The sequence below is a fragment of the Ischnura elegans genome, chromosome 4 (genome assembly GCF_921293095.1).
Source record: "Ischnura elegans chromosome 4, ioIscEleg1.1, whole genome shotgun sequence".
Lineage (NCBI taxonomy): Eukaryota > Metazoa > Arthropoda > Insecta > Odonata > Coenagrionidae > Ischnura > Ischnura elegans.
Window position 1 is genome coordinate 114,769,456 of NC_060249.1, and position 20,000 is coordinate 114,789,455.

Below are 20,000 nucleotides of genomic sequence, written 5' to 3' on the forward strand. Positions count from 1 at the left end.
ATGGAATAAATGTACTTCCAAAGGCAAGTAAACCGCATCCTTCCTAGTAAAAGACGCCCAGTGGCACAGCGAGGGGGATTTTTGGGGGATAAACCCCCCCCCAGAGCTCAGAGAAATTTAAAATTTAATCCATTTTACTTAATTGGATTGATATTAATAATAGAATAGTGTAAGGATTAATAAAATATCCCTCAGAAAGCCGTAAAACTCACCATTTTGAATCATTTTTCTTAAAACTCCGCAATTTATTAATCTCGCACCTACCGCTTATCCTGGTGGGTATTTCATACCCCAAAACACCCCGGTATTAGTTGCACCTAAACCCCCCCCCCCATCCTTAATTCCTAGCTGCGCCCCTGAAGACGCCAGCCCTCAGCCAGCTGACAGCGCGGCGGTTCTTTTGGTTCTCTCCGTCGTGGCATAACATTTTTCCAGACTCCATTGACACCATAAACTGGTTTTCGCAATTCAGTAAAATAACTCTGACTTTTCTACAATATCGTTTCCTAGCAACCCCAAAATGAGGTGGAGCTAAATTAGAAGAAAATAATACCTTGATAGTGGCTCCGAACCTAGAGAAGAAACTTTGGTCAGCTTAGTCTTTTGATTTTGTGAAGAAAGTTACCATTGGTTACTTTTTAACGCCAATGTGGACAACTTTCTCTAATTTTAGCTTCATATGCGTCAGATTTTACAGGGTAAAACTAGGCAATAATTTACTACCAAGCTTAAATTTATTTGCATACATGTAGAGCTTAGCATTCACAGGTTGGTTCTAGCAACGCAACTGATCCACAAATGGAGAATACTTCCTTTTAATGAAGTAATAGTTTTGCGCAACGAAATCAATGGCGGGAGACGTTGCGTCAACAAAATATACCCGTGATCACCCGGCGGTAGGGGCGCAGCTAAGAATTAAGGCTAGGGGGGGTTTTAGGCGCAACCAATATTTACGGGTGTGGGGTATTTCATACCCACCAGGGTAAGAAGGAGTTGCGGGGGCCCTCCTCCAGAAAAAAAATTATGAATAATGGTTCAAAATGGCGAGTTTTACGGCTTTATGAGTGATATTTGATTAATCCGAACACTATTATATAAGTAATACTGATCCAAATAAGTAAAATGGATTAAACTTAAAAATTTCTCTGAGTTCTGCAGGGGGTTTTATCCCCTAAAAACCCCACCCTCGCTGCGCCATTGCCCGGCGGTAATTATAGTTATAATTAAAATTTACTGTCGTGGACTCATCGGTTTTTTAGACATTGATAAATGAACAACAAAAAATACATAAGCGTAATCAGCAAATAAATAAAATAATAAAAAATACAGATCGAAGTAAAGATAAAAAACCAATAACCGCGATCAAATTTCGCGGGAAAGATCTCGCGACTCCAGCAGGGCTCCAGTTGGTTCCAGAAGGCAGAAGCCGATGTCGCTAGCGTTCGCCTTTCCACCCAGGAGGCCCTCAGAGCGCGCAGTGGAGGCGGGCCACCTCTGCCCCCATTCCCGCCTCCGACAGTCCCCCTCCCCTTATAACTCCCCGCCCCAACCCACGCGTATCCCCCCCACCTCCCTTCCACCTGCCTGTTACGTCTCCCCACCCCACCGCACGTCATCCACAGACATCCATCGCGGTTGGCCAGCCGGCCGTGGAGGTTCACCTGCCCAGCACTCCCCTTCTTCCCCCCCCCCCCGCCCACCGGGTAAACCTCGCGCCGTCCGCCCACCTTCGCCAACTCAACACAGCTCCCTCGGGAAGCATCCGAGAAAGGTCATCTGCGTGCGTGCGAGCCCAGAGAGGCCACAATAACTTCTCTCCTTACACCACCCAGGGGGTTCATCAAGGCAGCGATACTCCCTCAACTCCTCTTCCACCGAGGGTGCGATCCCTATTTTTTTTGTCCACCCCTGTAACGTAGCCGTGCCTCACGACTTGATCCTCAAACATAAAAAAGTGTGCTTTGATCAGGAAGGGAGAATCGGCGAGGACTGAACGACAGCGGTCACCCAGTGCAGGACGATTCGCCTGACTGACAAGTGCTCTCGACCAGTTCCACTCCAGGGACTGACGGTGTTTTATTTTCTCAGTGCACACGGTGATACACAAGGCAAGTTCTTCGTTACTGATCTTTGTTGTTGATCTTCGTTGTTGTTTTCGAGTCCCCTCTCCGTCTCTTTCTCTTTAATACAACGGACCACCGTGGTTAAAGGTAGGCCGGACATGACAGCCAACGGCAGATATGGCCGTTTCCCGATCCCCGGACGTTAAGGTCTCCAGCAACACATCGCCCAACCTGCGAGGTTCTAAAAGCTTTTAGCGGCCTTTCGGTTGCAAAAAATAGAATAAAAAGCGAGTACCGACGGTCGGCCATTGTTATTGTCGTTGAATACGACGCCGCTTGCTGTTTAGGGTGCTTGCTCGGTGTTCCATTGATAATTTCCCAGTGCAAACAGTGTTTATTTGTTTTCGTGTGTTCGTTCGTTCACGCCCACCTGGGAAGGATTTCGTCGCGGGAGACCAGCGAGTGAATTGGTCACGGAAGCACACTGGACTGTCAATCGTCCGCCACCGCAAGAAGTCGGAGGTAATCGGAAGAGGGGGAGACAAGTTGGGAGGCTTCCTCTATTACAATCGGAGGCTGGCTGAGGTGAGTTCATTTCCGAGTTGCCGTCCATTGCCACTATCGTTTCTCGCGAGAGAAACATTCCCCCTCTCATTTAGCGCCATTGCGTCAACGGTGCGCGGATATCAAGGTGGAGCCGAGTGAACGGCTCGTCAATAAGGTCTCCCACATATTGTGTCGACCGCAATTCGCGAGCATTCATGTCTCCGCGACGCAAACCAAGCGTGGTGGCTCTCCGACGTATATGCCCCTTCCTTTCTTTCACGTTCCACTTCTGCATCACCCGATATATCCAGTCAGAGTTTTGTCAATGTTATCCGTCTTCCCTCCAAAAAAATTCAGCGGAAAATGCACACAAGTTGGTGCAGCCGGGCGCATAACTTCCGTATGCGCGGGGATAATGCGTTACGGTTGCGTGTGAGCGCATTTTGATGAGAGGGCGTGAACAGCATGGAGAACAGTTTGTATGCACGACTATTTTCTCTTGCATACCTCCGGTGCGGATGCATATGGCAGGGAATGTTTTTACGCCCATTTTCAATTATGTAACGCCTCAGTATTGATACACCTGTTCAATCTAGATTGCAATGTAAAACCTGAAAAAACGTATATCGTACAGATAAAGCGTGATATCACAATATAGGTTATGTAGTGAGACAATACTGGGTGAAATTGAATTATCTCTCCGAAAAATATCGAATATTGTACTTCTTTCCGAAGTTGTTATCGAGTAAATTAATTCCCCGTGATAATCATAATTCACATAACCCGAGGACTCGATTATTATGAGACTGGGGAGTATGATCTTGCTTAATTATCGATTCTATATTCTGGGATAGATAAAAAGGTGAAAAAAGTCGGAAATAATAATAGGGGAAGTATCTAAAACTTTTATTTTAGCTCTTAGTGGGTAACCTATGGAATCTAAGAGCACTAAGGAAAATTAAAATTCGTACCTTAACAGCCTGTGTAAAACAATCATTTCATGATTTAAAAAATGACTAAATTTCATTTTCTTTTTCTTCCCGGTTTTCGCTTAAGGAAACACCAAAATTATAACTCCTGTCGACAATATCCACAACATATTTACCGCTAACTGTATATTAACAATCTCCTAGTATCTTCTAATAATGAGGAGCTACAACCGTAATCTTCGATTCAGGGATTTAAACGACCGTCCCAACAAGAACATCGGCTAATACAAATACCGTCAGCCGTGAGAGGAAGTCGCCATCCTTTTGTTGCTGTCCTTGGTATTACAGAGCTGGGAATTAGGTATTTTTAAAATAAATTTTCAACCGTAAACTAAGTATGCACAATCACTGCTCCGAAGAGAGAGGACAGAGCTAACACACATGGTGCCTTCGGCCATTCAGGTTCACTGATCTATATTGCAATCTGCAATCCAGATCTAGATTGAAATGCAAAATTTGAAAAATCATGCACCGCGCAGAGAAAGCGCGACGTCAAAATTAAGGATACATTGTAGGGTATTACCGGGTGCAATTGAATTATCTCACAGAGAATTATCGTTCGCCTTGCAGTGGACTTTAAAGCGTCTTCATTTCAATAGGATTTTATTGTAATCCGATTTTACAGGAAAATTGTTTTAATTAATTAAAAATTGTATCAAAAAATTATACCGGTTTATTGACAAGTTTTTACGGAATAATAAGACAGAAATTGATTTCCACGGGAAGCATTATCCCTATTGCCGTGAAGTTTGAAGCAAACAAGCTCGCCTGCTTCTCCAAAACACTTGCAGTCGCCAATACCGAAGTAGAGAAGTCGGCATTGACTGTGTTTATGGGCAGCCAGGCGAAAGATGCGGTGCATTGGGTCGGATGAATGACCTTCTTCTTCGTCTGCAGCTATTCCTGTTAGAGGTCGCTAATACCAAATAGTCGCCTCTAATTCGCTCGAATCCTGGCCATCCCTACCACTCAAAACCCTTCTCCTTCAAATCATTCTTATCATCAAATCATACTTTTTCCCTTTATCCTGTTCCTACTCCTAACAACACAACACCTCTGATACTTTTTTCCAGTTTAACAACCTTGCTTGAATTCTGAATGAACTTATGTAAAAATTATTTTTTTAAATATATACGAGTTTGATGGATAACAAGAAGATGAAGGATTCATGCTTCTTGTGAATGCAAATATATAGCAACTTTTATGTCATACATGGATCAAAAACCAGGGAAAAATGACGAATTTCACAAAACCGGCGTTTTTGTAAGAGCAATATCATAAGCCAATCAGCTCGGGAAAATTACCTCTTGGATACGCTGGTTCTGTGTTCAGTTCTTTAATCGCGTACGTATCTAACCAGGTTTAACTTCAAATACAACACTATTAGCTTTGGGAGACCAAATTTTGAAATTTTATTGAAAGTGGCTCATACTTCTTTTCACGGATCAAACTGTTTAGAAATCACTAAGAGAAAAATTCGGAAATATTTTTGTCTAAACCGGAACTCGACCCCGAATTTCATAATTTCGGATCAACACCACTTTCGATTAAACCCTGTCAGAAAGTCGCTTGAGAATAATATGGCATGCTGGAGTAACTGGTTAGCGTTATGTGACTGAAAATTGGTAGATCCAGGTACGAATCCTCGCTAAGCCAAAATATAATTTCATGGCGGATTCAACCCCAAGGATTGTAAAGTTCATTTTACGATTTCAAATCATATAAGCATATGTTACAAAAAATAATGCCCTCGTTTATTACTCACGAAGAAAAATCGGAATTGGCGACACGTTTTATTATTTCAAAAATGAAATTTTCACATTGTATAGACACAATTGTCCGGGATAATTATTTAGGACGAATATAGAGAGCGACGACACGTTCCGGTACTTCACAAACTAAATTGCACAGCAATTGGTACACAATTAACACGTATTCAGGACGAAGAATTGGGAGCAATGTAGGTAAGACCGAACGCCAGTATTTTTCTTCCATGACTCCCATTTTTATTTTCGCGTCGTCAACACGAATTGTTGGCCATTATTATTTGACTCCCACTGTTTTTATCCAGTCGTCACGGAGAATTGTTACTGGTCCGATTTTTATAATATCCTATCAATTTTTTTCGGGCATAAAAGTTAAACTTCTGGAGTAAACTATGTCTTCCACTTGAAGTCAGCTGTTTCACTAACCGTTATCCTGAACTACTTCTTTAACTTTCAAGTTTGTTTAAGTTTAGGCCACCACAATGCTATGTTCCGGATAACGCTAACTATACATTATAAGACTGGCCCGTGGTGTATATTTGCATCCGTACGCGAACAAAATGCAGTCTCCTGCTTAAAAGGCGACCGCCCGTGGCGGTATGCAGAAATCTCTCGACCAATCCGCTGGCGGAAAGGGGGGGGACTACAGCCCTACCCGCTCGCTTCGCACGAATTCGGAGGCGAGGAGCATTCCACGGGCATCGCGAGTTACGTCCCGGGGTGCGCTTCCTATTGAAGGGCTATAGTGAGGATGGCGACGGCAAGAGTGGGATTTTAAGCCCTGAATTAGATGTCGCTGTTGATAATCTTATCAACAATTGAAAACTAGAAAAGGTCGAGGAAGTACTAGTGAAAATGGAAATATCCCCAAAGAGTTAGGCTCCAATCAGCTGTAATCCTAGGAGATTGTCACCCAAAGAACACGCTGAGGTAGAATAGCAAATAGAAGAGTGGTTAGATAAGGGTATGATTACGCCAAGCCATGAAAAATTTGTCTTGGTGACAGTCGAATTTTATCGAATCGCATTTTCTTATCGGATTTTTGCCTAATTTAGTATTTTTCGCTCATGTCACTTTCTAAACAATGCTATAATTGAAGAAAGCACCGCGACCATTATAAAATTACTGGCACATATGTTCTTATTTTCACAAGGGAATGCTACATTGTTTACGTCGGCTTCCATGACAGACGACAGCAGACGATCGAATCAACAGGCGGCTCAGCGGCATTTAAAGAAAAACAAGAGAAAATGCGCACTATCGGGTACCGTTAGAGGGAAATGAACTATCTAGAACTGATAAAATAATTTTAAGAGTATATACTTTGGAAAGGCGAGGAAATAGTACCCTTTATACAAACACCATTCCCCAACCCACACCAGCATAATACGATCCGCCCACATCAAAATTTCGATATCTACTAGATTGGATTTTGTGTAGTTTAAAGGTTCGAATATTTGTATAAAACAATGTCAAATCGCTTAGCTGCTGGATGATTCGATCGTCTTTGTCGTCTGTTATATGCGCCGATGAAAACGAAGTACCATTTCCTCCTTAAGAAAAGTTTCACGTTTGAGATGGTGAGAAGCCAAGTTGATAATTGTGATTTTTTTTCAACTCAATTAGGTAAAGTTAATCGTTACAAGAAATACACAAACATTGGTTGCCAAGGCATACGACTGAGTCTCAGGTCTGCGCTGACATCAAATGGGAAGTCAAATGCACAACTAAAATATATCTAATTGATCTCGTTTGTTTTCATTACCTAATTTTTGTACCTGACTGTGTATAGAAAAAAGAAATCACTTGTACCCCTTCCAATCCACCTATATATAATTTAATTGTAATCGGAGCGCTGTAGTCAACATCTAGGATTGTTTAAAATGTTAAATAAGTGAAAAACTGGGATAAAATCTAACAAAAACGGGCCATTCAGTCGAGTTTTATCGGCCAAAAACTGTTACCGGCTGTTATCGGCCCCTTCCCTCCTCTCTAAGTACGGCATGGCTGAGCTGCACTCCCCCACTTTCTGCCGTTTTTCCCCCTCCACCCTCAATCCACCCCTCCCCCTTTCCCACTCCCCCCTTCCCTTCCTCATTACTCATTCGCCCGTTTTACGGTTTCGAGTATAGCGGTACAACACACCGTGAAATTCCCACGAGACACCGCCGCATCCACCGTCACTGCTGCTGTCCGTACGTGGGAGAAGATACAACGACGACGATGATGATGATATTGTGGTGGTGTTGAGCCTGTTGGGATGCTAGCATCTCCTCTTTTTTCCACCTCCACAACAACAACTAGTCCTTTCGAGGCACTTTTTTTGTGCGCACGGGAGCACCCACATTCCAATCTACTTCCCCCTATACCTCGCCTAATGCACCCGATCTATTTTTTCCCCCATTGGCGAGCCTAGAGAACGAATTCTGACTGTGAGCGAAGGAAGCCTTATTCGGATCAGAAATTACTCTTTTCCACAATAGCACCTGTAGCTTTCCGTTGGAATGATAAGAATAAGAATAGCTGTTTTCTGGGCCTCATTTCACTATTTTTTCATCTCTCAAGTCCTCGAGTTCTCGGTCGTTTGCAGCAATCTCTATTTTTCCTTAAAATAGGTAAGATGAGCTCTACGGTCTCAATAGTGAAACAGAAAAGTAGTCTTCAATGGGAGTCAATAGTAGTTTAAGGTTAACGTTACGGCCATTAGAGACCGCTTTTCTGTTTCTCTTTATTTTTATTTCTTTTCGGTAATGATTATTTTTTCTTTGGGGATTTTCATGCATGAATTGGAGAACAAAAAATATAGTGAATAAAAATATCGTGACGGTCCATTTATGATAAAAAATTAACAATAAGGTTATAATAATTATAAACATACAAAAATATTTCACAAACTTTATAAATGTTTGCTCTTTGAGTATTTATTTGATATATTTTTCTTTGTTGACCAATTTATTCAACGATACACCTGAGGAAGGGATTTTCGTCTCTGAAACATTGGAATATAAGTATTATAAAAGAATGGACTGATTCATTCACATATGAACCAAGTCAAGCATACATTAGCCAAGACTTCCTATCACACGCTCTGTATTTTCAAGATATGGACTGGCGCAGAAAAGCAGGTATTTTGTGAGCAATAATTTTGTGGGCTATTTTTACGCTAGCAAAGGGTTTATTTACTTCGCATAAAAATCAAGCAACAGGAGATAATGCCATGAAAACTTTAAAAATATATCCCCAGTGTAACGCCTAAGGTGCATTAAAAAGGATTTGAATGAGAAACAATTTTTGGGTTGTTTCTTGTTTCCCGCCATTGTTTACTTATGCTCGTCATAAATAATACACTGGAGACACAATCATAAAAAATTCCGTAAATATTCTCGATTTCATGTACTCGCAAATTAAGAAATGATACTTTGCAAAAAAACAAATAAAAGCTAGCGGTATATCCATGGCTGAATTTTTGTTGCCTCTTGACTTTTATCGCCAAAGAATTTTTAAAGCTGGAATACTTAAATATCATGTTCCGAACACAACCTACTAGTACGTGGGCCGCTAGAATGAAAATCAAAATAATGCTGCAGTTCCCGATGCAGGGAACAAGGTGGTAACTTCGGCACTCCCAATGTGTTTGGAAGTGTGTCGCTTAAGATGTTCACAGAACGGTAAATGATTGTCCAGCTGAGATAGAAGTAGGAGTAGACTGAGTTTTATAAGAGCGCATCAGTCCCTATATGGCTCTCCTGAAGTTCCTTAATCCGCGCGATGGCAGGGAAACAACGGTATATTCTCCACATTCTCACTTTATGCACCTGAAAGAGAGATAGAAGGAAGGTCATGGCCGGTGCTGGCGAAGGTCAGAAGACATGATAAAGAGACGGTCGACGAATAACAAAGATTACTTTTATAACTAGAGGAATTAACGAACAACTAAACAAATCCATTTATAGATCAGCCGGGCCCGCAGTTTCGTATAATATTGTGTTTAAAGTTAGCGAACGTTTCGACCAATTTTCATTCGCCTAAAACTTCGATTCAATCAGGGCTTGAAGCCGATACCCTAAGCAATGTGTCAAGACAAACATTTAATCTTGACCCACTGCCATCGAAAAAAATTTGGCCCAGGCCAGATTCATTTCTGGAGTAGATGACTTTCGAAGTCAATTTTCATTCACTTCGAAACTACCTCATGTCAACGGCCCTGGGTCTAGAGGATGGCATACGAAGATACTTAAAGGTTGGTAAAGATATGTAATTTCAATTGATTCAGGCCTTGAAAAATATATAAATACAGAAGTATATGGACTTTTTCCGTGATTTAAGAGCGATTCCATATACTTCAAGAAATAACCTTTCGTTCGTACCTCGATTTTTAGCAGACCATTTCACCGATTCACAAGTTTTAAACTGATTCACTCGCCGTTCGCGTTCAACAGGTACCCTAATTACATGCATGCTAGGAATTTTTATTCGTTCCGCTCATTCGTATAAGTAGGTTGAACAGGGCATCGACGCGCACTGATTTCATTTTCAAAGTCATTTACATGTTTCGATACCTATGACGGCGAACTGATAATACCTATAACGTAGTTTCTCACTCTATTCTCTTCATCCACTTAAAATGTTAACGTGTTTCTTTTCCCTTGCATCCTTAATGATTTGATCCACATGTATCATGCGGGACCTTCCTTCACTCTTATATCCACTCCCTTGTCTTTCAACGTTTTTGTTCCCGTTTCAATATGCGGCCGATCAATTAGTGCCGCCTTCTCATCAACTTTTTCAGGATTTTCTTATCTCTCACTCTTCTTATGACTTTCTCATTTCTCACGGTGAACTGTTGCATGGATAAATTGATATCGAGATTTTTTATTGGATGAAGTCAACTTTTTCGGAGAGAGAAGGTAGAAAGTCATGGTGGAAAGATACACAAATACTGTTTACTTGTTCTAATTTCAAAACTCTGCAACACGTGTTTCGACTGACTCGCAGTCATCGTCAGGTAACACAGATATTTCAGTAAAAGTATTACAAAAACGTAGCGGGAAGGGGGCGGGAAAGGATTAGAAGGAAGAATAAGGGAGGAGGAGGAGGAAGTACAGAAATATTGTAAGGAAAGAATCCGTCTTAAAGACAAGTATTATAAAACAAAATGCCGGACTTGCTTAATGTCATAAGGAATAAAAGGAAAAGTGGGGGAATATTTTTTATTAATTGGAACTTTTCACTAAGTATATATGTATATAGTGAAATTAGGTATAACTATATCTAAAAATATAGCTATATAAAATATAGCTAAAATATGGGTATAGCTATAAGTAACTAAAATATAGGTACTGCAGGTGACTTTGTATACGCAGTCACGCGCACGGGTGCAAAGTTAAAATGTTTTCATGGCGAACTTCATCTGTTGGTGTGTTTAAAATATAGGTAGACTATAGTTTCCTTTGCTAATTAACTTACATTGTGGCACACTTTCTAGATTTCACTTCTCCATTTCGATTTAAATACGTCGCCTTTTTCCTCAATGATTTCGTCAATTGCACCAAATAAGACGCATCAATCCCGATCGACCGGTCGATAGTATATCTCGTTTTGTTGACGAAACACTCGTTTAAAACTCCCATGTATAATGTATATATCGCGATGAAATTTTCAGTTTATAATACAGAGTAGACCAAATACTGGAGGCGTTCGAGATGTGGGTGTGGAGAAGAATGGATGAGGTGAAGTGGACGGATAGGAGGAGGTGGAACGACGATGTGCTTCTATTAAAAAAAAAAGGAATTTTTGCTGCCGCACCTTGTATTGAGAGTAGCCTCCGAGGGTCCGTGTCCTACACGCAGGTATCTGCTCAGGTGTGGCGCACCAAAGACTCGAACATCGCGCCGATGTTTTTTCGAGCCGTCGCGTCCGGGAGGATGAGGAGGAGGCTCTCGATGCGATGGGGAAATACCAGATGCTCGCACATGCGTGACCCGATATGGACGGTGCGCCGTGCTGCTGATACTCCGCGGAGCTCTCCTCCGGGGGCAGGAGAGCGCTTGCTTGCGGTCGCTTTTTCTTCCTCCACCGCCGCACCTCAAACCCTGTCCTACTCCGCTCTTTATCTCTAAGTACAGGGGAATATGTATAGCGAAAAACAAAAAATTACTGAATAAATATGTAATGAAATAATGTATGATCCTAGTATTTATTTGTTCTTCGCAGCCATGGATGATCTGAATTGTTTGATATTCGCAACCATGGATGCTAATATACGTTGAAGTTGTTTCGGGTTTCCCACCGGATGAGGTTCTCCATCACTGCCGACGTTTCGATGGCCGTCGAGGGCTGATGACGCCCTGATGGCGATGGATGACACCCGAAACAACTTCAACATCATCATACGCCGGGAAAACCTCAGATCTTTCTTCACACGATGCTAATATATGTTTGCTTTTCACAACCACGGATATTAGTATTTGCATGGATACTAGTATTTGTTTGTTTTTCGCAACCATGGAATCTATTATTTGTTACATGGCGAAGCAAATAACCCAGTACTGTTCCACAAACTTTTGTTTGCTGTCGACTATTTTCGACGGCTATAGCGTCATTCTCAAGACAAACATCTTAAGAATGACGCCATAGCCGTCGAAACTAGTCGACAGCAAATAAAAGTATATGGAAAAGTACTGGGTTTTTTGCTTCACCATTAATATCTCATCGTTCCATCAAGTCACGCCAAAATGAATTGATTTCATTAGTATTTGTTTTTTTTTTGAAACCATGGATGCTAGTATTTGATGCATAGATGCTAATTTTAGCATAACTAGAGGATTTTTAAATGCTGGAATACTTTTTTTTTAATCATGTGCAGAACATAACCCAGATTGACCCGTTTGGAACTTGGCTATTCAAAATTATCTCCACCGGGAGATTAATTTAAATATTAAACGAGTATGTTCACTCCCTAGCGATACTGGTCGTCTCCTTAGAAGGGATCGGTAAGATGTGTGGCATTTAAAAAGGGGCAGTTGGGGATGAGGGGGGGGGGGGGCGTGTACCCTAAGGCAGGGGACACGTAATCAGCTGGAATTCGGTCGCGTTGGATCACTTCCTGCTGTCCGCTACATGCCTCGCCGTCGCATTTATGTATTCACCGGCGTTTTCGCGGAAGTCTGCGGAGAAGGGAGGGAGGGAGAATAAGGAAGCGAAGAACCCCAAGGGCGTAGAGGGGTATGACCCCCTCACCCTCCGAAATGAGGCAAATATTTAACGTTTAAGCTATCTATCACCCAACGCTTAGATATCTCGTTTTTCTTCGCATCTCGATCTAGTGCTATTGTATTTTTTCTTGTTTTCTTTTTGCGGTTATTTAAAATGTACAATAGCATGGCGTGTGTCCTCATTTAAAATTACATGACATAAACATGCATTCATCTCTCGCTCCTCTCCCTACCTAAAGATAAAATTGACATTATATATTAGTTAATGTCACTAATTTCATAAATCATTACTGAATACTGCCATGTGAAATGCCGAATCTCCTAAAACATATTCTGTGGACGAATGTTCTGGCTATATTTTTTTCTGGATTTCAAAGGTTTGATTTCCAGCAAATAACTAAAGGTTAAGTACCATTCCATCCATTGTATCTCCTCTCTAAAAATTGCCTCATTACCTACCTATTCGTCAAAATCCTCAATCAAAACCTAAAAATATAATAAGATACGCAGAGAAAATATAAAATAAGTTGTAATTCGATCGGAGATAGATATATTTTTCTTAATTCCAGACTTTATTTTAGTTTAAGCTCATTTTTATTCCAGGTTCACAAAAATAATTTCTCATGGAACCACGGAATCTTTAGTCAACTTACATTCCATGACAGGCGTTATAACTGTGCTATATTTTAATAAATCGCACAAAAATTAGTTTATTTCCTGCATCAATGCGTTCCCTGAGGGGCCGTCCACATCCCGCACTACCTCTGCACGTGGTATTCTCCGACGACCTTGTCGTCTCCTATGAATAAAGCCGTCCTCTCCATCGGGTGAGACTGTCTTGCGGTCGGCGTCTTCACTCGAAAAAAATTGACTAGCAGGCTCCGCTGGTTCGGTTACCGTGCTTACGAGCAGACATTCTTTCTCGTACCAATTTATATGTACCACGTATACTCTGCGAGGTGGAGAAGGAATTTCAGGAGTGTATCTACCGTATATTTCTATGTTTAATCTTATAAAAGATACAATTGGTTATGAATCTCTCACACAATACGTGGAAAGTGACTAGAGCAGTAGCACATGATATTTTTTCGCAGAGATCTCAAGTAGATGCATCAGCATAGGCCTCTCATTAATAAAATTACAGCAATAATGCAGTTAAGAAAAATCAGCACTATATTTGAATAAACGGAATAGTTGCATAAAGTGGCATAATATATTAATAAATGTCACTTTTTTTCATAAATCATTTCGGACCTTCCAGGTGGAATTCCAAATATCCTAAAACATCTCTTGTGGGCCAATAGGGTAGTTTCCTTCATCAAAGAAACCGAAAGGCATTGATTGCGATTTGTTACCCACAATTACTGTATTCATAATATACAAATTATTTCGTTTTAGAAATACCGGTTTAGACGAATGGCAATGGACCATTTTTATCATCATTTGAAAAGGGCCAGATTGGCGCCCATGCGGTGCCACTCCACGTGACGTCACAGGGACCTAGTTTCTATAGGAGAAGATAGGAGTTATACATCGTCTGAGATTACCAATGCATGCATGAGGCGCAGAGCTCAGGGAAACATGTCTTAATAATCACCTATTAAAACTGGCTAAGGTCGGAAAATTTTCTTCGTTAGATAAGGTATTAATAAACCTTTTTTAAGCCAAGCGCTACCAGCCAGCAAGGTACTCAGCTACCCGCTAGCATCCTGCGTCCTATCAGCGCTCAGAGCCTCGATCAAGGTAACCTCACAAGGCGGGAGGGGGAACCAGAAATACGTCACACGTAGAGATTTCCTCACCCGTCGCGTTTTCGCGCGCTTGAAAATTTTCACTTTTCATTTAATCGTGAAAAATAGATATCGTCATTTAAAAATCTAAAAGCGTGAAATACGAACTCCAGGAGTAATAATCTTCCGATATAGGCAATAAAAAAATAATAGGAAACCACCCTATTCTCTGGCTATGTTTTTTTTCTGGACCTATTGATTGTTCTTTTCCGAACCTTCCGCGTTAGACGGTACCCGTAATTTTTTTTACCGATATTTATACAATAATTTAGCAATATGTCATACCATCTCATCATATTCTCCTTCCCAGAAGGCACGGAATGCTAAATTTTCACCCAGCATTACACCCCACAATGATTTATACCGGTGCAGAACGGCTACGAAAACCTAAAAACAAAAATCACTAACACTCACTTCCTTATAATAAATATTATGAGAAAAATTAATTTTGTGTTCATTTTATGAACCACTCGCTAAAGAGAGACATAACGCTCAGTTATTGGAAATTTATTTATAAAAAAAGAAGCATTTTGCCTACAGTTGCCATAAATTCGGCCTCGGTGGCGGTGGGGTTACGTCCTCGCCTGCCAATCCAGAGGTCACGGGTTTGAGTCCCGCCTGGGTAGGTTACCCCGGTCCAGGGCATGGTTGTTCGTGAACATTTACAATGCATTTTCTTGTTAAATGTGTTGTATACCCCGATATAAAATGGCCAATATGGGCTATATTCGGTGGTTTGAGAATAAAATGAAAAATAAATAAATAAAATTCGATTTTAATACCGTAATATGGACGTATGAATATTATCGTCGTAGAGAGCATACCATCCCAAGACACGTGGAAAATGATTTCATTGAGTACGCATATCTATTACCACATTTACTGGGGGATCTCCCTGGATAGGCGTTGCGAACTAATGTATGTACATTTTAGGATAGAAGAAAGATGAAGTTGAAGGGGCGATTAAAGGGCTTTAAAAATTAGCCAATTGCGATGGAAAAAAGCCTTCGAGTAAGGGAATATGAAAGTTGAAGAGGTGTTGAAAAACGCTTCGCTGCCCATGGCTACTGATCACCCATCGCCAACACGGTGGAAACGCATCAGGAGTAGAACGAATATTTTCCGAGGCAATTTCGTTTCAGGCCACTGCTCCGGAACTAGACGCCAGACCAAGCACCTGAAATTCTTCTTCACACCAATGATGATAGTAATTTGCATGGGAGGAATTTTCAAGGCTTATTCATTAGCACTGAATTCCCAAGTAGACTCAATTTATGCATATGGAACACCAAGGATGCTAAGATATTATCTTTTGTTCGAGTCTTAGAGCTTCATAAATACTTCCAAGCACGGGCTACATACCGTCAATGCCTACCTAAAAACCGTGTTCAACTCAAAGGACTCATCCATTGGTAGGGTAATCCAACAGCAATTTCAATGGGTTGCACTGAATAGTACTGCTAATAGGCAGCACTCTTCCATAATTATTTTGAAAAAGTGAAGCCTATTAGATGTCAAAAAATTCTGATTGTACATTTCTATTTATAAGTTCAATGGTCAAAGATTTTTACTTTCATAGTAATAAAGCTAATATCTATGACAGTAACAGTACAGATATGATAGTAACAGTACAGATATGACAGTAACAGTACAGATATGACAGTGACAGTAAAGATGCGTTTCAAAACTATGAGCCGATGGACACAGAATGTAAAACCCGTGAATTATAATGGCAGAATATTGACTTATTGCCAGCAATAGATAAATTGTAATGCACGTCTCACATACGCAAATTGAAATCCCTCTCAATGGGGAATAAAATCGTGCTCTTATAGTCGTCACTGTCCAATAAATAGGCCAAAAAATTATCTCGAGCAATTTGTTTTAACGTAAATCTAGTAAGTTGGACCAAAACTTGACAAGAAAGAAAGACCTGTCTCTCCATAAACAGCAAGGTTAAGTTCCAATAAAAACATAATATTTCAAGAATAATTACATAATGTTCTTTAGATTTCTTTCATCTGCAGTCAATGTTAACATAACCTACATAATTTAAATAGGTATTTCTAAATAGCTTTGATTGATTAATTTAATTTTGAGTGCTTTTAAAATTTCACCTAATCTTCATAGTAAATGAGTTTTTTGGAGTCTTGTGTATTTAAAATTAATGAAAACTTTTTGCCAACGTTTCGGAAACTTATTCTCATTCGTTAGGGCTTGAAATTAAAATGGATATAATTTTAAGATGCAAACAAATCACAGGATTACAACAATGTTTTATAGAATTTTAGAGTAAAACAAAAAAAGACAAATTCAGTGGTAACTTAACAAAAAGAAAACTAGAATTTTGATACACACCTATTCTGCAATGTTTGTTGATAGTTACTAAGCTAATACAATGCATGGTCACCGTGAAAACAAATCAAGATTCACAGATGTAGAATTTCATTTATTTAGTTAACAAAAAACTCACTCTCCAAGAAACTCATTCACTATTTAATAAGAGAAAAAAAGCAATTTTCACACAAAAAAAAGTGTCACCAATTAAGACCAGAGTCTCCAAAGCGCTCACATAACGAGTTAAAGTGGTGAACACACTATATCGGCTCCCAAACCTCAACAAGACTTCGCCAAAATTCTTCCGTGTACATATTTTGTTTGCTCGACGGAGATGAAAGGAATAAACTGTAGTTTACTTTTTAACGGTCCACGGGAGAGAAGAAGGAAAGAAAAAAGCGTCAACACACGAAATCTCAGGGAGGCAAATGACCCTTTGGTGGTCCTTCCCCGGTTCACGCGCCTTACAAGGAAATATCATCGGTGATGGAACAGAACGCGGAGAAAAAAACCTTTCAGTCGGCCGCTTATGACGTGTCAGGAATAAGTAGGCGAGCGAAAGAGCTAGAAACTTCCTATGCCTCATCTCTTCCACCGAAATCTAGAATGAAAGGAATGCGTTGAAATATCCTTATGTTTGGATTACACGGTACCCAAGTCGATTTGGTGGTACTACTCCATCTTTTGTCGACCACATTCTGTTTGATGCATCATTTCGCAAACTTGGCTCTCTTGAATATGAGGATGATTGCCGTTCGAGATTTACTGACACAAAATTGTACTGCCTAATTAATGGACAAATTTTTCCCGCAATGATGTGTAAAATTTTGCCAGCAGTGACCATAAAAGTACCGGTAATTTTGCCTACATCACAGTCTGTATGTACAGGGAAGAGTTTTGCCAGGAGTGACGATTAAGTCGATTTCAATACCGTTCATTCGTACACAATTCACTTCACTGATCATCACCACCATAAAGCACCAATCCCATGATTAGTTTGACGCAGCTCTCCATTCCGTTCTCCTATCTTCTAACCTTTTTTTTAACGTATTCCTTCTCTTTTACTTATTTTTATAACCTGTCCTACGTAACTGATTCGGACCAGTCCCTTACCCATCTTCCCTTCCACCTGCCCTGCTGCGATTGTTTTCATCAGGCCATCATGCCTCATAATGTGGCCAACTATGTTGTCCCGTCTTCTCCGCAAGGTTTTTTCTCCCAATCTTCTCAGCACTTCCTCATTATTTACTCGGTCGATCCATAAATTCTTCATCATTCTTCGGTAGCACCGCATTTCGAATGCTTTCCACTCTTGACTTCTCTACACCAGTCAACGTCCAAGCCTAGCTCCCATAGAGACATATGCTCCACGTCTAGATTCTGATGAACTTTTTCCTTGCTTTCATATTTACTTGTTAATATACTTCTTTTCTTCACCTGACTGATAGACGAGTAAAACTTTTGAAAAAGTTTTCCAGGGATCCTGCAATTTGAAATTCAGGTGAATCGCTCGTCCTCGCAAGCATACCACTCCCAACATGAAATCACACCAAGCTTCATGATTACTAGGTTGCTAGAGATTACTTGAATTTTGGCCATAATGGATAACATGAATGACCAACAATACCAATTAGCGTTCACGATGATCAGCCATTAAAATTGTATTTTGATGCCGCGAAAAAACATAAGTATGGATATAATATTATAGCGATCCAAGGATGAAAAGTTAGGCGAAATTCATGCTGCTAACATATGATCGCGATATAATTCGTGAATATGTGAAAAATGAAATATAATAAGGATATAGTCCACTTAAATTAAATTGCAAAGCTCACTTTGGGAATCTATGTTATTAAATGGAGTTTATCATATTAAATGTTTCAGTAGGTACTGAGTGAGGAGCTTGAATCATTATTATATTCAATGAGTGGAAGGAACAGTCATTTAAGTGGAAATATATCCCATCTTTTGCACATTTTTTACATCATTAGGTTCCAAAACATCTCGTCTTAGTCCTTTGATTCCATTCGTGAACATTTGTTCGCTGAAACAGTGTAAACAATTATTAAAAATTTCCGGGTGAACAAAAATCGTGAAAATTACAGTTTTATATTCAAAAGCCCTAAAATGCTGACAAAAAAAAATAAGCTAAAAATAAAAAGGAGATTCGCCAATTTAGGAATCCAACACAGCTCCCTCGTCGGTAGCTTCACAGTGGCTGTTTACTTCCGACGACTCGAATGGCAAACTCGGGAAACCAACGCCTTTTTCACTTCCGGATTTGTGGTTCCGGTATTTGACGGCGCATCCGCATCAACATCCGGTGCTAACTGGCATTGGTAATTGATACGGCCGACACATCACAGAGGGACGTGCAATGAGCAATTGGCGAAGGCATCATAGCGTATCGCTTAGCAATTAGGGATGAGTAACAATGCTTTCAGAAGATCGTACGCTTGGCGATTTTATTACTTTGATTCAACTGGTTATCTGGTGATGGATTTTCTGTCCCATTGTAGTTCCTGTCTGATTAGAGTGATAAAAAACGACCTTGCTCAGGAAATATATTTTGGCTCTAAAACACCATTTAAAAAACCGCTATTTTCTTTCATTTACCTCCAAAAGTAGTTTATTTAATGATGTTACTTCATTTCGTCTACCCTTAAAAGGTGACAGATTCTGCCATAAATAATGCGTCGATTTCTACGAAGATATAGTTTTATGAAGAATATATCCGGAAATGTGGCGTAATTCGTAGATTTCCTGGAGAAAGGAACTTCAGGATTTCGTGTGTCATTGTTATTTTCGAAGCTCAAAGCTATTGGTAAAAGCAAATCCATACAATTAACGATGTTGGAAGCCTATTAATATTTGTTGCCCATTCCATGATCGATATTTTCGCAACTTATTTGTATTTTCGCCCCTGTCTTTACTTCAAAATAAGCAAATGACATCTTTGCACTATGCACAAAACCTCTTCACATATACCAATTGACCTGAAAAAAGTATTCGAAATCCAGATGAATAATTTTCCCAGTGACAATAGGCAAATACTTTGCGCTGCGTAGAAGTCACAAGAAGCTCAACACTGATTAATACATATCTTCAAATCCACCATCTATTCAATCAATCATTTATTCAACTCTTTTTATTAGAAATTATGCAACTTCGTGTCACATGTATTCGTTTAGAAGAATTAATTAAAATATTATTTCAGGTTTCCGGTGGTTTATACTGACGAAAAGTGTTTTAATGCATCATTTAACATCTACTTATATTTTTCGAAATAATTGCA

At 40.1% G+C, this 20,000-nt stretch overlaps 1 protein-coding gene across 2 annotated transcripts in view; it reads left to right on the top strand.

Annotated features, from left to right (window-relative positions):
- Positions 1–1,748: 1,748 nt before the first annotated feature.
- The window catches only part of LOC124157917 (hillarin), a 211,514-nt gene continuing 193,262 nt past the window's right edge, over positions 1,749–20,000 (top strand). For both annotated transcript variants that reach the window (XM_046533003.1, XM_046533002.1), the window contains exon 1: positions 1,749–2,648. The gene's annotated coding sequence lies outside the window, so the exon portion shown is untranslated. The remainder of the gene's footprint in view (positions 2,649–20,000) is intronic.